Raw genomic sequence first — 19,104 nt, forward strand, 5'->3', positions numbered from 1 at the left:
TATGAACATGAAGGCCAATGTCTGGAATTGGACAGTTTCAGTGTACCTTTGTGCACACAAGGTATGCCACTGGTGCAGGAATTGAGACCATTCTTGAGGGTCAAAAGGTCAGCAGACCCCTCTGTAGGCCTATATCTGTCCGGCTTCTCTGCTTACATGCTTGTCCATGTGGTGTCAGTATGGAAGAGAGAAATCACTTCACATGATGTTCATTAGATGTCATCCAATGCTGTATGTGGTATAGCTGGATGCGATAGCTTAATTGTGCCTTTATACCCCATATCTACTACAAATCCCCCATTTCATAATAAAAGATCAAAGGTTACTGGTGATGTTTTGATTATGAAACTTAGTTGATAAAAGCACAATCAATGAACTCAGGGAAGCAATAGATCATGTTAGCAAATCCATGGCATAAGAACATATCTCTATGCTACGCCTATAGTATGTTAATGCTACTGATCCATAATTTGATTTCATTAATGAAAATATCCTGAGATTATGAGTAGACATAGACTTATTATTCAAAGGAGTAAAACCAGGCATGCAGTATATTATAAACAATACTGGGGTTTTATTCTGAGTGTTAGTCTACCCTATAAGGAAATGGGGATTTCCTATTTCCACAGTAGTTGTGTAGATTGGAGTAAAAGGGGACTACACTAAGTTTGAATAACAGAAAGAAAAGAAAGGAAAGAAAATAAAGAAAAGAAAGGAAGGAATTATGTTGACTGGTTGGGTCAAAGCTGAGAATTCTTCCCAAAACTTCTATAGGGAGGGGACTAATTGGGTGTCCTCTCATTCCTACCTACACTAAGAAGTATGCACCAGCCAGGGACATGCAACATGCAGGCCGGTGGTTATTTCAGTACTTGAAAAGTTGAAACCTATGGGGCATAGTGTAGGAGGTAATAGTTTAATATTGATTGGTGGATCAGTTTCCACCCTGTAGGCTACTAGCTTATTAACCAGTGAATACCAAACATAAGGTTTCTATAAAGTTGACTATTTTGGGCGATAGGTAGATATCTTGAGAGCCAATAGCAACTTATAAAAATAAATAAAAATACATCCCCCAATGGCAGATGTCTCGACGCGCGGTCTGTAAAACGGAGTTACAGAAAAACTAAGTTAACTTCGTTCAGTTTGCAATTAATTCTAAGTGACAGAGTAACAAAGTGGTATTTGGAAGTACTGTGTTACTTTCTTGATTAATGCTAACCTAAGGACTCATTTTAACAACATAAAGCAGCATATCTCCTTTGAAGGAGATTCACAAAGGTATATGCAAAGACCCCCCATTTCAAAATCAAGAGGTCAAAGGTTACTGATGATACCTTGATTTATGAAAATATTTGGAATGCCTGTCATAATATGCCAGCAGCTGTTCTGGTATATTTGAGGACATACACGTATAGGGAGCCCCAAATGCATAATAGTTTGCAGGTTTATGTTTTGTCAGTGAATCAATTTGACAGGGTAAAAAAAATGCTATAGGTTATAGTCCAAGTATCGATTAGCATAATAACACAGGTTTTAGTTGTATTCCATTGGTTACTTTTAATTTATGAACTATCACTAGTAATTTAGCATGAGAGGATAGACTTTATTCACGCATCAGACCTTAGCCGCCAGTCCACAGATCTTTCCGCAGGAGTATTTGAGAGCCAATGCTGTTTATCAGCATTTAGCAAAGCTTTCTTTTTCCGTCTGGATAGGACAGGTGAGCTCACAACTGCAGGAACGCTGTGACCTTCCTGTGGGTGAGACTGGTTGGTATTATTTTCCCAAGCCATGTCAATAAGATCATTATTATAAATTCGGTCAGCGACCGTTCTTAATTTACTGCTGGACATATTTCTGTCCGTGTTGTCTCGGACACCAGGTCTGATGCTTGTATCAAGTCGATCTAGAAATAATGATTTAAATGTTTGATCTTCCTCCATATCAATAGTGTTCTCATCTGAGAACCAGGCTCTCCGCAAACGATCAAAGAAGGTGCTAGGACGTTCACCTTTCTTTTGTCTTAGGGAAAGGGCGGCAGATATTCCCTCCAACTTGTGGACTTTATATTCCCCAATGAGACTCTGGGACAGAGCATCATAGTTTTCAACAACATTGGACGGTTGACGTTCAATAAATCGTCGTACCTCAGAGCTAGAGGACATACCGATAAGTTGGACTTTGTGTCCTGTGGTTACATCTGAATAACCTTTAAGAAAGTAGTCGATATCTCTTAAATACCCAACGATATCGCAATTGTCAGATGTTGTTTCAAGCCTGGGAATATGTTGTGCTATTTTGTCCAATAAGTCGGTAGTTACTTTTTCAAAAGGAACACTTTGAAGAGACACTGTGATGTCAGGTAAAACATCTGGTATGTCAGGTAAAACTTTCAAGGCCTCACAGTATGTTTTGGGGGCCTGGCCTGTCTGAATCTCAGAATTGACAGCTAGGAGTTTTAATGGCTTTTTAGGGATCTGGTGTCCTGTGGTTCCTTTTGAATGACCTTTAAGAAAGAGGTCAATATCTCTGAACAACTCAAAATCAGTTTCATCAGATTCTGTTTCAAACCTGGGAAGGTTTAATGGCTTTTTAGGAATCTGGCTCTTAAGTAAAATAATATCTTCTTGTTGTTGATTATTCTTAATCGTAAGTTGTTCATTCTCATGCTTTTGACTTTTAATTAAATCAATACTTTGTTTTAATTTAGCTATTTGAGCTACTGTCTCTTTAGTGACGACATTAAAATAGGTAATTGATTTTTGTATATCTTCCATTTGGACCTTAAGGTTTTCGTTGGTGTTCAGTACCATATTTAATGCAGAAATAAATCTGTCATTGGTAGTCTGGTTACTTTGTACCTGATCCACTTGTTGTGGCTGCTTTAGACATTCCTTCTCCAGTGCCAAAGGGCACGTGAAATCTTTAGGATTATCATTAATATAATTCTGCGTTGCTTTCTCTAATGGTTTTGAATCAAGTGTTGTTAGTACAAATTCTGTGATTAATTTTAGCACATGAAGTACTTTTATAAGAAGGACCTTAGGGTATGATGATCCGGTGATAAAAATCATCATTACTAGAGGTAACAGAGACCGTACCGTGACATCGGTATTCTGGGATAAGGCGTCAGCCATTTTTGTCTCTGTAACACAGGGAGATTGATTAGAGAATTAAGCAAGGATAAAAGTAATTAAACCACAAACATAGGTCTTTAGTTAAAGAATTGCACTAATGCAATATTTGTTTGGAAGTGTCAACAAGCAAGGGTTAGATTGATCTAATCAATTACTTTGATAATTTTAAGAATGACACACTGACTAACACAGACGCTGCAGAGAGAAAGGGATGTCTCTTGCAGTGTGCGTGTGCATATGTGAGTGTGGGTGTGTCTATGGGTTTTGGTGTCCCAGACAAAAATAGACCTCCCCTCTTCAGGAGGGGGAGAGGTGTATTTGGAACCCTCGCACAATGTTACAGCCACAAATATGGCAGTTTGTAAGGGACGCGTGGTACACTCAAGATGGCGTTGTTTGTTTGCCGTCTGGAGAGTGAGTCACGTGACTAGAAAGAATGTAAACACACTGAGTTGTTTATAGCTAGCTGACAGCGGCTGTCACATAAATTCTGTCCACCCTTTTCACTGAGAATCAGAGGGTTAATTTTTAAGAGCGGCTTTCGTTGACTTGCAATTTAGACTACAGGTTTTTAGCAAGGAAAGCAATCTTTAAAATTTTAAGTACAAGGAGTGCAGTTGCTAACTGTCTTATTTTTACTTATACAAAAATGAACCAACATATAATAAAATAGGTTAGCTGTGCCTATATTTATTAATTTACAGTGGTTTATTAGATCCTTAAAGAAGATTGGATCATATTGAAGGATTACAATATGAACACATTGTACAAGGAGCGCAGTTGCTAACTGTCTTATCTTTACTTATACAAAAATGAACCAACATATAATAAAATAGGTTAGCTGTGCCTATATTTATTAATTTACAGTGGTTTATTTGATTGGGTCATATTGAAAGATCACAATATGAACCAAATTGCTTATTTTGCGTTTCTTCACTACGTTAAGTGGACTTTAACACACGATTAACGGTGGCTTTACACATTAAGCAATTAGACTGTTTTTAATGTAAACACATTGTGGACTAAACACACGATAATGTGAATTTTAACATTAAGCATACAGTAGCTTATTTTTGCGTTTCTCTGTCAGTGGACTCGATTTTGCGCAAAATTGATGACGGTTAGACTCGGATAGAGTCTGATAGATATAAGCTCTCAAGATAGACCATGCAGGGAACCCTTGCACTCAGTTTGACTTAAAAATAACTGAGCTGCACAGGTATTAAGTTTCACAGGCTAAGACAGTCAAGCAAGACTTTCAACTGCCTGTTGAATGATCAATTATCTTTCAGGTTGTTAAGGTTAAGGTAATTGGATGAGACGTCAAGTTCCAATATGTACCTTAACAAGGTTTAATTTGCTCATAGTTGAACCCACTAAAAGAAAAACATTTTGTTGATGACACATCAGCAAAGCAAGGATGTTAAATTGGCCTCACTCCATGTCATAGTGTGGAGCCGATTTAACAAGGGTTTAAGGTTGAAATCCTATTGTCGATTTGACCATAGGTGGGCCTCGCTCGGGGCGCCATTATGTAGTAAGTATGGTGTTATATTTAATCCGTTAGACTTTATATTAGTGTAATTCATAATTATAAAAATATGAATTATAAGTTCAAAATTAAGACTCAAAATCAATCTGAATTTAAGAAGGGGCACCAGTGAAATGAGCTTAGGAATAAGCACCAGATTGATTTGTATTTAGCCTTTAAGTTAAACCACTAATATAACAATTAAAAGATTATAAAATAATCAATTATTATTTTATCTTAATAAATCTATGGAATCTGAAGGTAAGAGGTCTTTTCCATTACATAGCCTTTCTTACTTTGCATGTGTCAAAAACCAATTCAACTCTTGAGCAAATAATAGACTTGTTTTAAAAAATGAATCAATTTATTTCCACACCTAAGCTAATAGACAAACTTAGTAGAACAATAATCAAACGAATTCTTAAACAAGGGTTAATACAGGTTCAAAATGGAATTGAAGAAACAAATCAAATGATAATGAAATATCTATATGATAGGTAATGTTCTTTTGCCATGAACTTAGAAACCTGATGTAAATGCAATCACTTTCCTGAGTGTTGGCTTTGTTGAGAGCTTGAGAGAGAGAGGCAGACTGGGGTCGTCTGTCTTCTGAGGGAGAGCGGTGGAGTGGCAGCGGCAGGGGTTCGATTTGGCTATAACCCCTGGGCTTGTCGATGTAGTGCCTGGGATCGCCTGGGACTGCCTGGGACGCTCAGGTAAGAGCGTCGGGAGCTGGTCTGTGTAGACCCATCTCATCCTTCTGGCTCCTTGGTCTCTCCCTCTATCCTGTCTTCTGGAGCTGGTCTGTGTAGCGTTGTGGCCAAGACCCTCTCATCAGACGTCCTTTCCTCTCCTCTCCCTTCATCCGGTCTTCATGGACTCCCCACTCCCCCACTAATCCTGTCTTGCTTCTGTCTGCCTCCCTAATATATAGTTCTGGTTCGTTGTGCAATACATGGTTCAGTTACCATATATGTCACTCTCTTTGCAAGATGGAGACATTGAGATGTCTTGTGACATTCCCAGACGACGTCAACATGTTGCTGTTGTGGCAAAGTTTCCTTTGAAGTTCATTTTGGGAAAGGGTGTACGCATGCACTTTTCATGGCTTAAGATTTCACATAACACACAATCTGCACACATGTATGAATCTACATTTATTGTACAGTGAATGTCATATTCCCAATTGATGGTTAAGGAATTGTGAATGAATGCTTTTGTGACTGAGTGGAACATTCAACCTTTGACATCCAAAGTCAGGGTGTGATCTGTGGCGATGACACTTTATCCAGCTGAAATGCAATCAAGTCTTTATGACACTTAATCCAGCTGATATGGAATCAAGTCTTTATGATACATAATCCATCTAAAATGGAATCAAGTCTTTATGGTACAAGGGTATCCCTTGGACCTGAGTCTCTGAGTCTGTAGGAAACAAATCAAATAGATTTCCTTCCTTGTACCTATGAACATGAAGGCCAATGTCTGGAATTGGACAGTTTCAGTGTACCTTTGTGCACACAAGGTATGCCACTGGTGCAGGAATTGAGACCATTCTTGAGGGTCAAAAGGTCAGCAGACCCCTCTGTAGGCCTATATCTGTCCGGCTTCTCTGCTTACATGCTTGTCCATGTGGTGTCAGTATGGAAGAGAGAAATCACTTCACATGATGTTCATTAGATGTCATCCAATGCTGTATGTGGTATAGCTGGATGCGATAGCTTAATTGTGCCTTTATACCCCATATCTACTACAGTATGTAGAGGCCCCTTTATACATGGCAAACATTTAAGATGTGGGACATGGTTTAAGCTATTTGTTCATAGCCATGATGAATACGGAGAGGAGCATGATTGCCTGGAAACCAGATTGAGATGGTAGAACCTGTAATCTCGCTGAGTCACGCTGTAATAAATGCACTTGAGATAAACATGTACATTTATCCACTTATATTGTGTGGTTTTATCCCATTTTTTTAATATAAACATTTTCTTTCTTTTTTTCTATTACCTTTTTTGTATTGAGAGGTGTGATAGTGACCATATATGTTGACATAGCAACAGTAGCCATGTTTATACAGTATGCAGCTTTATTAGATGACAAGTGAGACTATGAAGTCATCCATGACACATGCACACTTATGAGTCTGGAAAGTGTTGGGTTAATTGATGCATGCATCAAATGCTCCCACAATGCCACATAATGTTACTTTAAATTTGCGGCCTTCTCTTTATGAGACGTGCAAGGTGGGCCTGCTTACTGGGATGCAGTAGACGCAATGTACAGTACTAGGACACACTTTGGGACACTGTTGTATTTTACTTGACATTCCTTGTTGTTTGTGTTGTTTAATTTCATCTGCTCTTTCCATCAAAGATTACATTTTCATTGTGAAATCTACTTCAGCCACAAAGGGGAGATATAGAGGAAGATTACTGGATTAACTTTGACACCGGAGTCCAAAGAGTGTGAGTGTGTGTGTGTGTGTGTGTGTGTGTGTGTGTGTGTGTGTGTGTGTGTGTGTGTGTGTGTGTGTGTGTGTGTGTGTGTGTGTGTGTGTGTGTGTTTTAAAAAATGCGAACATTTTCCAAAATGTTTGAAAATGGCGAAACTAGCAGATCATGCAATTATTCAGCCTTTATATGGCTCACGATTATCAGACAGTTGGTGACATGTGGCACAGTGTTGGGCAGGAGTGTGTATGCAACATTTGTTCAATTCAAGTCAATATACTGTAGACTAGCGTTTCCTAAATAAACATAGGTCCACCCGTTTATACTCTGAGCCTGCGGACGATAACAACTTGTACAGTACAGTATGCGAATATTATTTGCTGTACGTGTCTGTTCCCAGCATGCTTTGTATTGTATTGAGGAAATGGGCAGTTTACAGACCCTTCAGTACTGTTGTCTCTACTTTGGGTCTCTGAGGGGAGGCTCATTGCAAGTAATTGTCAACAAATGAAATTCAAAAACCTCACTCTTAATCCTGGCTCACCCCGGATCACTTTTAGTCTTATTTTCAAACCTTAGATGACTTATTCGAAACGTAAGCCCCTTAATGAACCAATTTGTTTTTGTTTGAAAGTGTCGAGGAGGCCTATAAACGCTTCAGCGTTAAGATAATATGCTTGTGTGTATATTTTCCAGGCAAGCCATCATTCTTCAGGGTGGGTATGTACACTGTTATGTCTGTCGTTCTAAATTATGTCCTGATTTGTGTTTGCGCCTTGATCTGTGTTTGCGCTTAGATAAGCTAAGCTTCTGTTTTGCACGCAACAATAACAGTTGGAGTACATACTGCACGGTACAAAACAGCCCAGAACGACTTCTGTTCTGATGCCTCAGCTGGTTTTATTAAATCACGTTTGTTTTTCTAAGGAAGTGAGCACATTTTTGATTAAATAATAAAAAGCAGTATTACAATGATGCCGCCAGGGCTGCGCACTGTCAAAGTCACATTTGAATCGACAGAGTTAAAGACAGCACTGTCATCATCACTAAAGGTTGATGGTTGACAGGCATAGGGCTCAATTTTGTGGTGAACTGTAACTGCTCTTACAGCACCTTTTTAGACACGATATTCAATTACTATCCGGTCTTTGAGAGGCAGACGAAATGAAAAGGATAGGAATAGATGAGAAATTGCGTGGGTGTTGTTTGGTGGCCTCAGTGGAAGTGGAACTCATAACCCTGACCGTCTCCCTCCTGAGCTACACAAGGATTTATAAATGTATCATGTAGACAACGTTTAACAATACACCCCTTCTCACACTATTTTGCCACGCAAAGGCACTCTCATAAAATGGCCAGGGAACTACATTATAATTGCTTATAAAGTTCTATGAATGAAATCACAGAGTGCAAGTAAATACATTCTGCATTTTTAATAGTCCTGTAACAAACGGAACATTGTTATGCCGTCTGCCACTGATGGCTCAATTTAGTCATGAATGCCCACAACTGTATAGTGTGTAAAGTTAACGATGATTCAACTGGTGAGCAGACTGGTGGGCACTGGGTACTGGGCAGTGGTGTGTGAGGCACGCATGAAGAAGATACTTTAACGGTAATAAACCTGTTTACTGCCCCGCTTGCCATGCTGCCGGTTATTGCTCCCTACTTCCCTCTCATTGAAAATCAAGTCCCATTTATACTTTGTCGAAAATAGCCGATCTACATGCTCACAGTTGCATCGCAATCTGCTATTGTCAGAGGGTAATTTTTCACATGAGTTTGTGGTTGACATCTGCTTGCTATCTGACCATGTGGAGCAGGCACAGGAGCTCTTGACCAGAGTGTGTGCCGAGGTTGGTCTTGGGCTAAATGCCAAGTAAACCATGGTTATTATCACAGTCTACAACATCCTCCAGGACCTTCCACCTCTAACTACAACAGGAGGCACTGTGCTGAAAGAAGTCATGATGACTTATGTTCTAACACCTTCTGGGCTCATGGCTGGGGTGAACTGAGAGCAAGAGCAAGACTTTAGATAGGAAGGAAAGTGCTCACATGGAGGGCTGTGAATAGCAGGACCAGTATGTGTCCAACCTCCACTGTAAAAAATAATTTAATAATAATAATACGTCAATCTTATCGAGCTCTAATATAGATAGCCTACTCAAAGACACATTACAAAAAGAAAAACATGAACTATTAAAACAAGAAAAGTCAACTAAAACACCCATAGACAATATATACCTGAATGGTAATGTTGACTTGAAACACTACTTTTTACAACTGTCTATCTTTCTCTGACTTAAAACATTTGTAATCATGAGGGATGAGGCATTGAAAGGATTGTGATATCTAAAACAATACTTGCAAAGTGTGCAACATTTGTACTCAAATGAAAGTATCTGTTAACAAGGACAGTTCAATTCAAGTTAGTGCCACCAGCTGCGGCTACTACCCCTAATTAATGAAACTTTAATAGTGCACCGCACTCTCACTGTAGGTGTGAGGCGAAGTAATTCATTTGTGATGTCGTTATATTTAAAATATACATACATACATACCCATCAACGGGTGACAAAATACTTGTTTGTGTTGGGCCAGGGGCCACCAGAACAGTTTAATTGTGCCTTGACATAAATTGCACAAGGGCAAGGCTCTGATAAAACACCATTCTAACAAGATATTCCCTGTTGTTTTGATGATGGTAGTAGAGAGTGCTGTCATCATGTATGTATAAAACCTCCCAGTATAATGAAGGTTGAGATCTGGTGACAACGAAGGCCATATTATATTTCATACTCATCAAACCATCCAATGACCTATTATACCCTGTGGATAGGGCCCATCAGGATGAGACCACTGCACCACTCCCATCCGGGTAGAAACTTGACTTTGTATTGATTTGCAGGGATCCTTCCCACTAAGTGGACCCAAATCCTGACAGGGAAATGTGTCCCCACAGCATAACAGAGGAAATGTCCCCACAGCATAACAGAGGAAATGTCCCCACAGCATAACAGAGAAATGTCCCCACAGCATAACAGAGGAAATGTCCCCACAGCATAACAGAGAAATGTCCCCACAGCATAACAGAGGAAATGTCCCCACAGCATAACAGAGAAATGTCCCCACAGCATAACAGAGGAAATGTCCCCACAGCATAACAGAGAAATGTCCCCACAGCATAACAGAGAAATGTCCCCACAGCATAACAGAGGAAATGTCGGCCCAGGCCGTAGCGTAACGGTCTGGGCACCGGACTGGTAATCCAGTCGCAGTGTGCCGCGGGTTCGACTCCCGGACCCGACACGGCCTTTACTGCATGTCATCCCCCCATCTCTCTCCCGTTTCCTGTCAGCCTACTGTCTGTCCCTTCAAAAATCAATAAAAGGCGTAAGCCGCAAAAAAATATCTTTAAAAAAAAAAAACAGAGGAAATGTCCCCACAGCATAACAGAGGAAATGTCCCCACAGCATAACAGAGGAAATGTCCCCACAGCATAACAGAGAAATGTCCCCACAGCATAACAGAGAAATGTCCCCACAGCATAACAGAGGAAATGTCCCCACAGCATAACAGAGGAAATGTCCCCACAGCATAACAGAGAAATGTCCCCACAGCATAACAGAGGAAATGTCCCCACAGCATAACAGAGGAAATGTCCCCACAGCATAACAGAGAAATGTCCCCACAGCATAACAGAGGAAATGTCCCCACAGCATAACAGAGAAATGTCCCCACAGCATAACAGAGAAATGTCCCCACAGCATAACAGAGAAATGTCCCCACAGCATAACAGAGAAATGTCCCCACAGCATAACAGAGAAATGTCCCCACAGCATAACAGAGAAATGTCCCCACAGCATAACAGAGGAAATGTCCCCACAGCATAACAGAGAAATGTCCCCACAGCATAACAGAGAAATGTCCCCACAGCATAACAGAGGAAATGTCCCCACAGCATAACAGAGGAAATGTCCCCACAGCATAACAGAGAAATGTCCCCACAGCATAACAGAGGAAATGTCCCCACAGCATAACAGAGGAAATGTCCCCACAGCATAACAGAGGAAATGTCCCCACAGCATAACAGAGGAAAAGTCCCCACAGCATAACAGAGCCACCCTCACAAGGGGGGTCAAGCATTTGTGTCTAAGAATATGGTAAAGGATGACTCATCTGACCATCTCACGCTTTTCCACAGACCAGTGGCTATGGTCTGTGCACCATGAACTCAAAAGTGCATTCATCTTTGTAATGAGGGGTTTATGCACTCCAACCCTACTATAATATCCCTCTCTATGTAGTTGTTGATGTACTGTACTGTTCTTGCTTGACAGTACACAATCTCCGACCCTAATTGCTTTCCCATAGATCTAAATGCAGATGTGCAGTGTTCCTATTGAAACACTAACTAACCAACACTAACAGTGTTCAAGTGTTCTATGGTAGCAGTAGTAGTCGTTCTGTTTCTCTCAGTTAAGTAGTAGTACAGCACATAATAATGTACAGTATATGTGACTCTTCTATCCAAGACCGTACACAGTTGAGTTTTGGCAGTGTTGAGGTTCCTTGATTGAGAGGTCTGCAGCACTCCTTCCATCACCTTATTTCAACCTTATTGTTGCCATAAATAGTATACATATTTTCAGCTTGTGAAATGTGAGAAATGAATTCCTCACATCCCACAGGCCGTAGTGTACATCCACTGCCACGACTCCTGCAGTTGCAGTTAAACTCTGAGCCCAGCATGCCCCCGTGGCAGATGGTAAGCCATTGTTTGCGGAGATTGCATCTTGAGACAGAAGTGTGATTTATTGCCATAAGTGCCAATGACTATGATTAAACGAACCTGGCTTGACTTGCCACAGTTTTTTCATTGTTACCCCACGAGTAAGCACATTTCAGCCTTGTTAGTTACAATTTGAGGACTTAAAAGGCAAATGCATTTAAATAAGGAAGCCCAATTTAACTGTGATGCATGAACTCCTACACAGTAATAAACTATAATCTTTAATCTGACTTAATGGCACGACTATTTTTACCTTCCAAAGCTATTTGTATACTTTAGACAGTTGTTGCCACTTTCCAATAATGGTATGATACTTGGAGAAGGTGCATATTCTTCAATTCGTGTGTTGAGCGGTGTTGAGCTGGAATTTCTCTCCATTTACTCTCATGCATAGCAAAAACAGGTTTTAGCAACTAAATGAACACAAACAAAGCAGATTGTTCCAATGTACTAGAAAACAATAGTCCCATATTAATTTAGTTTTGCCTATTTCGCCTACTGGTACACATACAGTATGTGAGCGTCATCATCACCGTTACTTGTGTGTTGTGTTTACACTGACATTATGTGGCACTAGAGATATTGGCAGAATCTGCATCGTTTGCATTTATGCACTAAAAGTGTGATTTTTAACCCTTTGACCTGGAACGCATCTGTGTCACTTTAGCTTTTAACCAATTTAACCATTATTTTATACTTTATAAAAAATACTAGCTATTGAAGGCTATTGAAAAATAGCAGATCTACAATCTCATAGCGTGGCAGCGGCACTCTGTGCCGCACTATGAACTTGTAGATCTGCTATTTTTGAAAGATCTTGAAATGTGCCCACAATCTTTGAATATATTCTTTCACAGTGAATGTTTATAACTCATACCTTTGCTTCTGGTGGGTCCCAGGAACAAAATATTTTCCTATGGGGGCCGGTGGCCAATTTCATATGATGTTTGGGGTCCTTGACATGAAATCGTTTAAGAACCACTGATATACATTTCTAAAACATTTGTAGAATCTGGTCTCAGGTCTCAATGTACGAGATTCCCCGCTCCTTTCACAATGGAGCACGGGACGGGACCAACAGATGAAGATGATTGACAACATTTGAACTTACAGTAACATATCATGGCCAGGTAGCTGCACAGCCCAAGGTTCTACTGTAGTTCAACATCACTTTAAAGATACGCTACGCTTGGGATCAGATCCTGAAGTACAGATCCTCCCAACTCTCCTTTTCCTAAGATATCTCGGCTAAATATAGCGATGGTTTTTATATAATGACAGATTGCAATGTCCTCACTTTAGCTCTAACGGGATAGTGACTATGAAACTGGCGTCAGTGTCTGTCACACAGACTGTATGTGTGTGTGTGCACCAAAACCACCATACCTTTCTTTCTGTGCAGCCATTGTTCTCATTGTATCTCACTGTCCCTTTACTTTCTTAAGTGTATATGGTATGAAACAGCACAAGTCTTTTCTTTGGACAGAACCAGATGCTTATGGGTGTGATGGTTGAGACACCTGACTTCAAAGGCTCAATAAACTGTGTCTGGTTTATAATTTAATAATATCTGGTTCCTACTGGTGCCTCAACTTAGTGGTGGATAGTCGTTGTCCCCCACCCCCCCACTCCACGCACACACACACACACACACACACACACACACGCACACGCACGCGCACGCGCGCGCGCGCGCCACACACACACACACACACACACACACACACACACACACACACACACACACACACACACACACACACACACAAGAAGGAGCAGTACCATGGTCACATTGAGTACAGTATGATGTTGATGCTACATTGAAACAATGCAAAAAGCACATACTGTGTCCTTGTAACATAACCCAAGCAAAAAAGCTATAAAAGCCACATTTCTATCCCACGTAAATCTTTGTAATGCTTCACTACATGTTGACAGTACACTAGACACAATGCTATACAGTAGGAAGAGGCTCGGGTGAGACCGTACATTAAAATGCTCCCCGTCCATATAGGGTTTTATCGAACCGTAGCATTATTGTTTTCACTAGCCACCAAAATGAAGACTCTCCACGTCTGTCATCGACCAACGACATTAAAAAAAAATGTGACATACGTCACATTGGGACACGTCGCATTTTGTGGTCAGTTGGCTAAAAATGGCACATCCACAGGCGTGATGGCTCTCTCTCTCTGATGGCTGTCTTCTCACACATGGTTCACGCAGGTGCATGGAAAAATACCCCACACTCGCAACAGTTTGTCTGGAGAGAAAACGCAATTATAGTGTTCCTTTTAAGATCCGCTTCATGTTACTTATGTTGACAATGAGATCATTTTAGCTGATTAACCATAATTAGGAATGTCATAAACACACATAGCTTTTGTTTGAAAATGAATGTGCTAGTTTGGTGTGGCTGTTTGTGAAACGCTCCCGTGCTCTGCCCTAATTTGCAACTGCAACTGTTGATTTGTGTTTTCCTGTCAGGGCCGCTTTGATGTGTGTGAGATTGGCTGTGTTGGGTCGACGTTTGTTCTCACCGGCTGGGCAAGCGTCCAGCTAGCCCGCATGCCAGGCGTACAGGCCCTTTCCTCCCTGTAACTGGCAAGCCACTGAGTTGAGAATCACTGTGACACTTAACCACTGTCAACCTGGCCCTCCCTATTTTGGGAATGTCATTGTATGTGAAAATGTTTTGACACACATGCATGCAGTTGTTTTATGTTGTTATGTCTTGTACCTGTATGACTAGTAACAAGTACACCCACCCTCTTGATTCTTGTTTGATTCTTATACTGTATTTTTACCCCTTTCAAGTGAGATTTTTTCACAATTTTCTATAATGTTGGCCTGGGTCTCTAATGAGGCTGCCCAATTAATTAATTATGTATATTGCATAACTGATTTAGTTTCCATTTCTGTGGAAATATTGAAACATCTCAGTTCATTTATAATGCCCAGATTGCCCACTATATTTGAAAATAATTGACATGTTGGTCCAATAGTATACCTCGGTGGTTAGGATTGCATAGAAGCCAGCTTGTCTTTTATGGTAGCATGTTGCACAGCGCAAATAGACGATCTACAATTGGTTATATTCGCTTATTATTTTTAACTCTGCCGCTAACTGCACTGACTGCCGCCTAGTGGTCATTGGAGGTAGTTAGCTTCTGCCAACAGACATGACTGGATTACTACTCATTTACATCCGGTCTCCCGGCCTCTCAGACTGAGAGAAAAATAAACGGCTAATGTTAGCATTAGCATCGATCGCGATGCGATAAAAAAAACCAAAACCAGCTTAGGTGGTTCGGGCATCTGGTTAGGATGCCTCTCGAGCATCTCCCTAGTGAGGTCCTCGATGCACGCTCCACTGGAAGGAGACCCCCGGGCAGAAGAAGGATGAGATGGAGGAATTATGATTCCAAAATCTGCCGGGAACGCCTCGGGGCCCCCCAGAATGAAGCTGCTGGAGCCCTCTGGTGGATTTGTTGTCCCTGCGAACCGACTACGGATAAGCGGTTGAAGATGGTTGGATGGATGGTACAGTTCAAGCACAGTTCAATACAAGGTCTGCTAAGACGATTAAAAGACCCAAAATAGCACTACGACCTTTTACATTGGGATCCTCCATTTTCAATTAATCAGTAACTTCATCAAGTAACTTTGCTTTATTCTTAACGGCATGTTAGTCTATGCTTCTCTGTTGATCAGGTCCGTCGAGAGAAGGCGCACTCAACTCGAGGGGAGTCTTGAGGAGTAGTCTCATACAGTATATGTTTGGGACCACTGCAATAGTTTACAGACATATTTAAGATCATAGTTTTAGCGTTATAGTTCAGCCCTGATCTCTCCAACCCATTGATGCTGAGTGCCAAGCAGGGAGGCATTGGGTCCCATTTTTACAGTCTTTGGTATGACCCGGCTGGCGATCGAACCCCCGACCTCCCAGTTTCAGGGCGGACACTAACCACAAGGCCACATCACATCTGCTGCATTGTGAGTTTGTAGATCGGCTATTTCTTGAAAATGGTTGAATTCAGCTTAAACATCTTCACCCATTTTCAACCTACCTTCATATAATTGGTCCTCACTGCTTTTTTTCTATTCTGTCTATAGGAGAGCTGTGGAAACCCACCTACCAGTGACTTCATCGTTAGGCAGTTAAAAACATTAAAAATCAACGTGAGAATAATGGCTTCCGTTAAAGCATGCTAACTTTCAAGGAATATAAAGCCGGCAGATTCTATTAACTTGGATTCCCCATCGATGATGTCACTGGTAGGTGCATCTCTGAACTGTCCAAAGTCCTACTCTGAAACGCAGACCCACAAAGTAGACAGAAATGGCACCATTATAATGAGCATTACCATATGAAGATAGGTAGAAAATGGGTGAAATCTGGTGAAAAAAGTGGTTAATCAGACCAGTGTGTTGTCCAGTGGAAACCTCGTATGAATCTGATCTCAGGTCAGAATGGGTTAACTTGAATTGAAATGACCTGTGGAGAGCGCACGTTTGAATGTAAGCCCTGGACATTTAGAAAACCATCCCTTTCCTCCCCTCATTTTTGAACCTTTTCAACTGCTTACTCGTTGCTTTGGATTAAATCAGAATCCCTCTTTTGAACCTGTGTTTATTTGTCCTTGTGTTTGCCGTCATCTGCTGGTAAGAATGCAGTACTGTCAGAGGAAGCCTGTTTCTACCATTATCTTTGTTTCCTACCTCACGTAACTTACTCACTGTACCACATGAGGGCAGCATGCTCAAATGTTTCACGTTCTCATTCTCAGACTACAGTATGTGAATGCCTGCCTGTGAGGAACAGTGTGATAGCTTTCCAAGGCTTTTCTGCTGCCAGGTGTATGCATAAAATCATTATCATCATTATAAAATCATTCATAAAGAAAGATGATATATTGGGAGAAAGATTGTTAATTAGCATGTGCCATTTTGAAATCCACCATTTACTGTCTAATAAATATCAAATTTTAACAAATAAAATGTTACTAACCAGTCTGTATGGTAGAGTTTGTTAATCCAATATAACTAGCCCATTAGGAGTTGGAGGTGGTCTCCCTACACTTCGACAGTTACTGACTGACGAGTTGTACTGTCTGAATGTCATAAGATTAATATCGCCCCCGGACAAGTGTGGATTTCACTGAGGGGTAGACATGTGGTCTCGTGTGTGGAAGACTGGAGATCGAATCCCAAGTAGGACATAAAAGTTATGGTTTGTAGCTGTAAAGATGAACTGTAATTACACAGTGTGTTTCGGATGAGTAGCAGGACTAGAGTCCATGATCTGGGATCAGGAGAGGTCTCTGAACAGAACTCCAGCTCTTAAAGGAGACAACATACCCAGTTATCAGTCTATTTTAATTTACCATCTATGTTTCTATATATCGGTCAGTTTCAATCTTTGTCTGACTTTCTGAATCTTTCAGAAGGTTTCTTTCTCCCTCTATCCTCCTTGTCTTATTTCTCTCTTTCTATTTCCTCCCTCTCCTTCTGTGAGGACTCGGGTGATGATCCTTAATATACAAGCTCACAAGACATTGCGATGTGACACGCTGTGAGCTTGTAGATCGGCAGTGGACTCCGTCCGTCAAACGACAAAGTGTAAACCAGGCTGAATCCCACTAGCCTGATGAATACACGCCACTCAATCTGCTGCCCGCCTTGTTTTTCCCAATCCCTCTTTTCTCCTACTCGTCACAGAAGCAATGCCACTTCTCATATCGTCGCTGTCCTGTGGACATCCTCATATGAAACCTTTTTTCAAGAAATGGAACGAAAAGGTTCAGACATGGTCAAAATATAAGATCTACAAGCTTGTGGAACGGCTATTTTCACTACTTTCCTGCGACACTGTTGTATGATGAAGTAGGGCATTAATTTACGAAGAATACGTAAATTACTCTTGTACTTTTTCCTATTTCCCACCACGTGTGTACCAAGTTTGGACAAAATCTGTAGTGTACTGTCAAAAAATGTGTTTAGCATAAAGCGACCTCCTGGTGGTGGCCAATGGGAAAAACTTGGGGCAGAGGTTCATCTCTGGCATCCTTGGATGCCAGAGGCATGTTTAATATTCAGTCTGTGCATCTCATCATCAGAAGTGCTGAGAAGCCAATCATTTTTGTAATCACTTAGTGGAAGAGAATGTATTATGGGGGAATTTTAATGAGGAGCACTATGCCCAAAAATATCAAATCAAGAGTAATAAAGTGGTAGCACCTTGCCTTGCATGCAAGTTCGTCACACATTGACACCTTTCAGCATTTCATCAATTGTCACACAATTTCCCCATAATAATCACAAACACAGACAGAGAGATACAGAGATCAATCTACAGTATATGGCCATTAAATGGGACACAGACAGATGCAGAGATTTGTGGTCCTCGACAACCGTTGGTCCCAATCATCCTCCACAACACATCCTCAGGCCCTCCTTGTACACCCCACCCACCCACACACACACACACACACACACACACACACACACACACACACAGATTTGTCATAGGTTTTTCAGATTCACGAAGCATTGCTGGGAACATCAGCCCAAGAGGCATGTTCTGTGATGAACTGGGGGTTGTGAAACAGAGATCTGACGTGCACCATATATAGCTCCATGCAGTCAGTCTGGGCTGCTTGCTGCAGTGCTTTGTGAGGCTCTGTCTCACGGGATGTAGGAAAAAGCAGCTTGAGGAGGCCTTTGAAGAGCGGGCAACGTGTATATCTTTTCTACGTCTGAGCATAGACGTGGTAACGCCCCGGAGGCAGGTGGGGCGTTCCGCGTTACCATATCTATGCTCGGACGTACTGTAGAATAGATATACGCGCGGGCAACCCTTCTCCAGTGCTGCAGAAGTGGGATTCATGACCCCAAGGTGCCCTTTACCCCCTATACTGTACCTACAGACAGATATCTGAGACTCAGCAGGGGGTGAAGAAAAACAGAGGAAATAATACTCATGGGGTACACATACTTGACCCCCAGTGGTAGATGTTTGGTTTCCCACCCGGGAGAACCACGTTCCAAACTTGGGTGTTACATTGGTGTCGTGACCCGGATCAGGTTTCTCGTAGCAGAGTAGCTCAGCTTGAAGCCCAAAAGCCTCATATCAACTGTGGTCAAGGTGGGGGGTTCCCTCTTGATGCTTGGTTTCCATGC

At 41.3% G+C, this 19,104-nt stretch overlaps 1 protein-coding gene across 1 annotated transcript in view; it reads left to right on the plus strand.

Moving 5' to 3' along the window:
* Positions 1-19,104, plus strand: part of nt5dc1 (5'-nucleotidase domain containing 1) — an 80,896-nt gene that overhangs the window by 27,273 nt on the left and 34,519 nt on the right. The window lies entirely within an intron of this gene.

The sequence above is a fragment of the Protomyctophum parallelum genome (genome assembly GCF_964188405.1).
Source record: "Protomyctophum parallelum genome assembly, chromosome: 19".
NCBI lineage: Eukaryota > Metazoa > Chordata > Actinopteri > Myctophiformes > Myctophidae > Protomyctophum > Protomyctophum parallelum.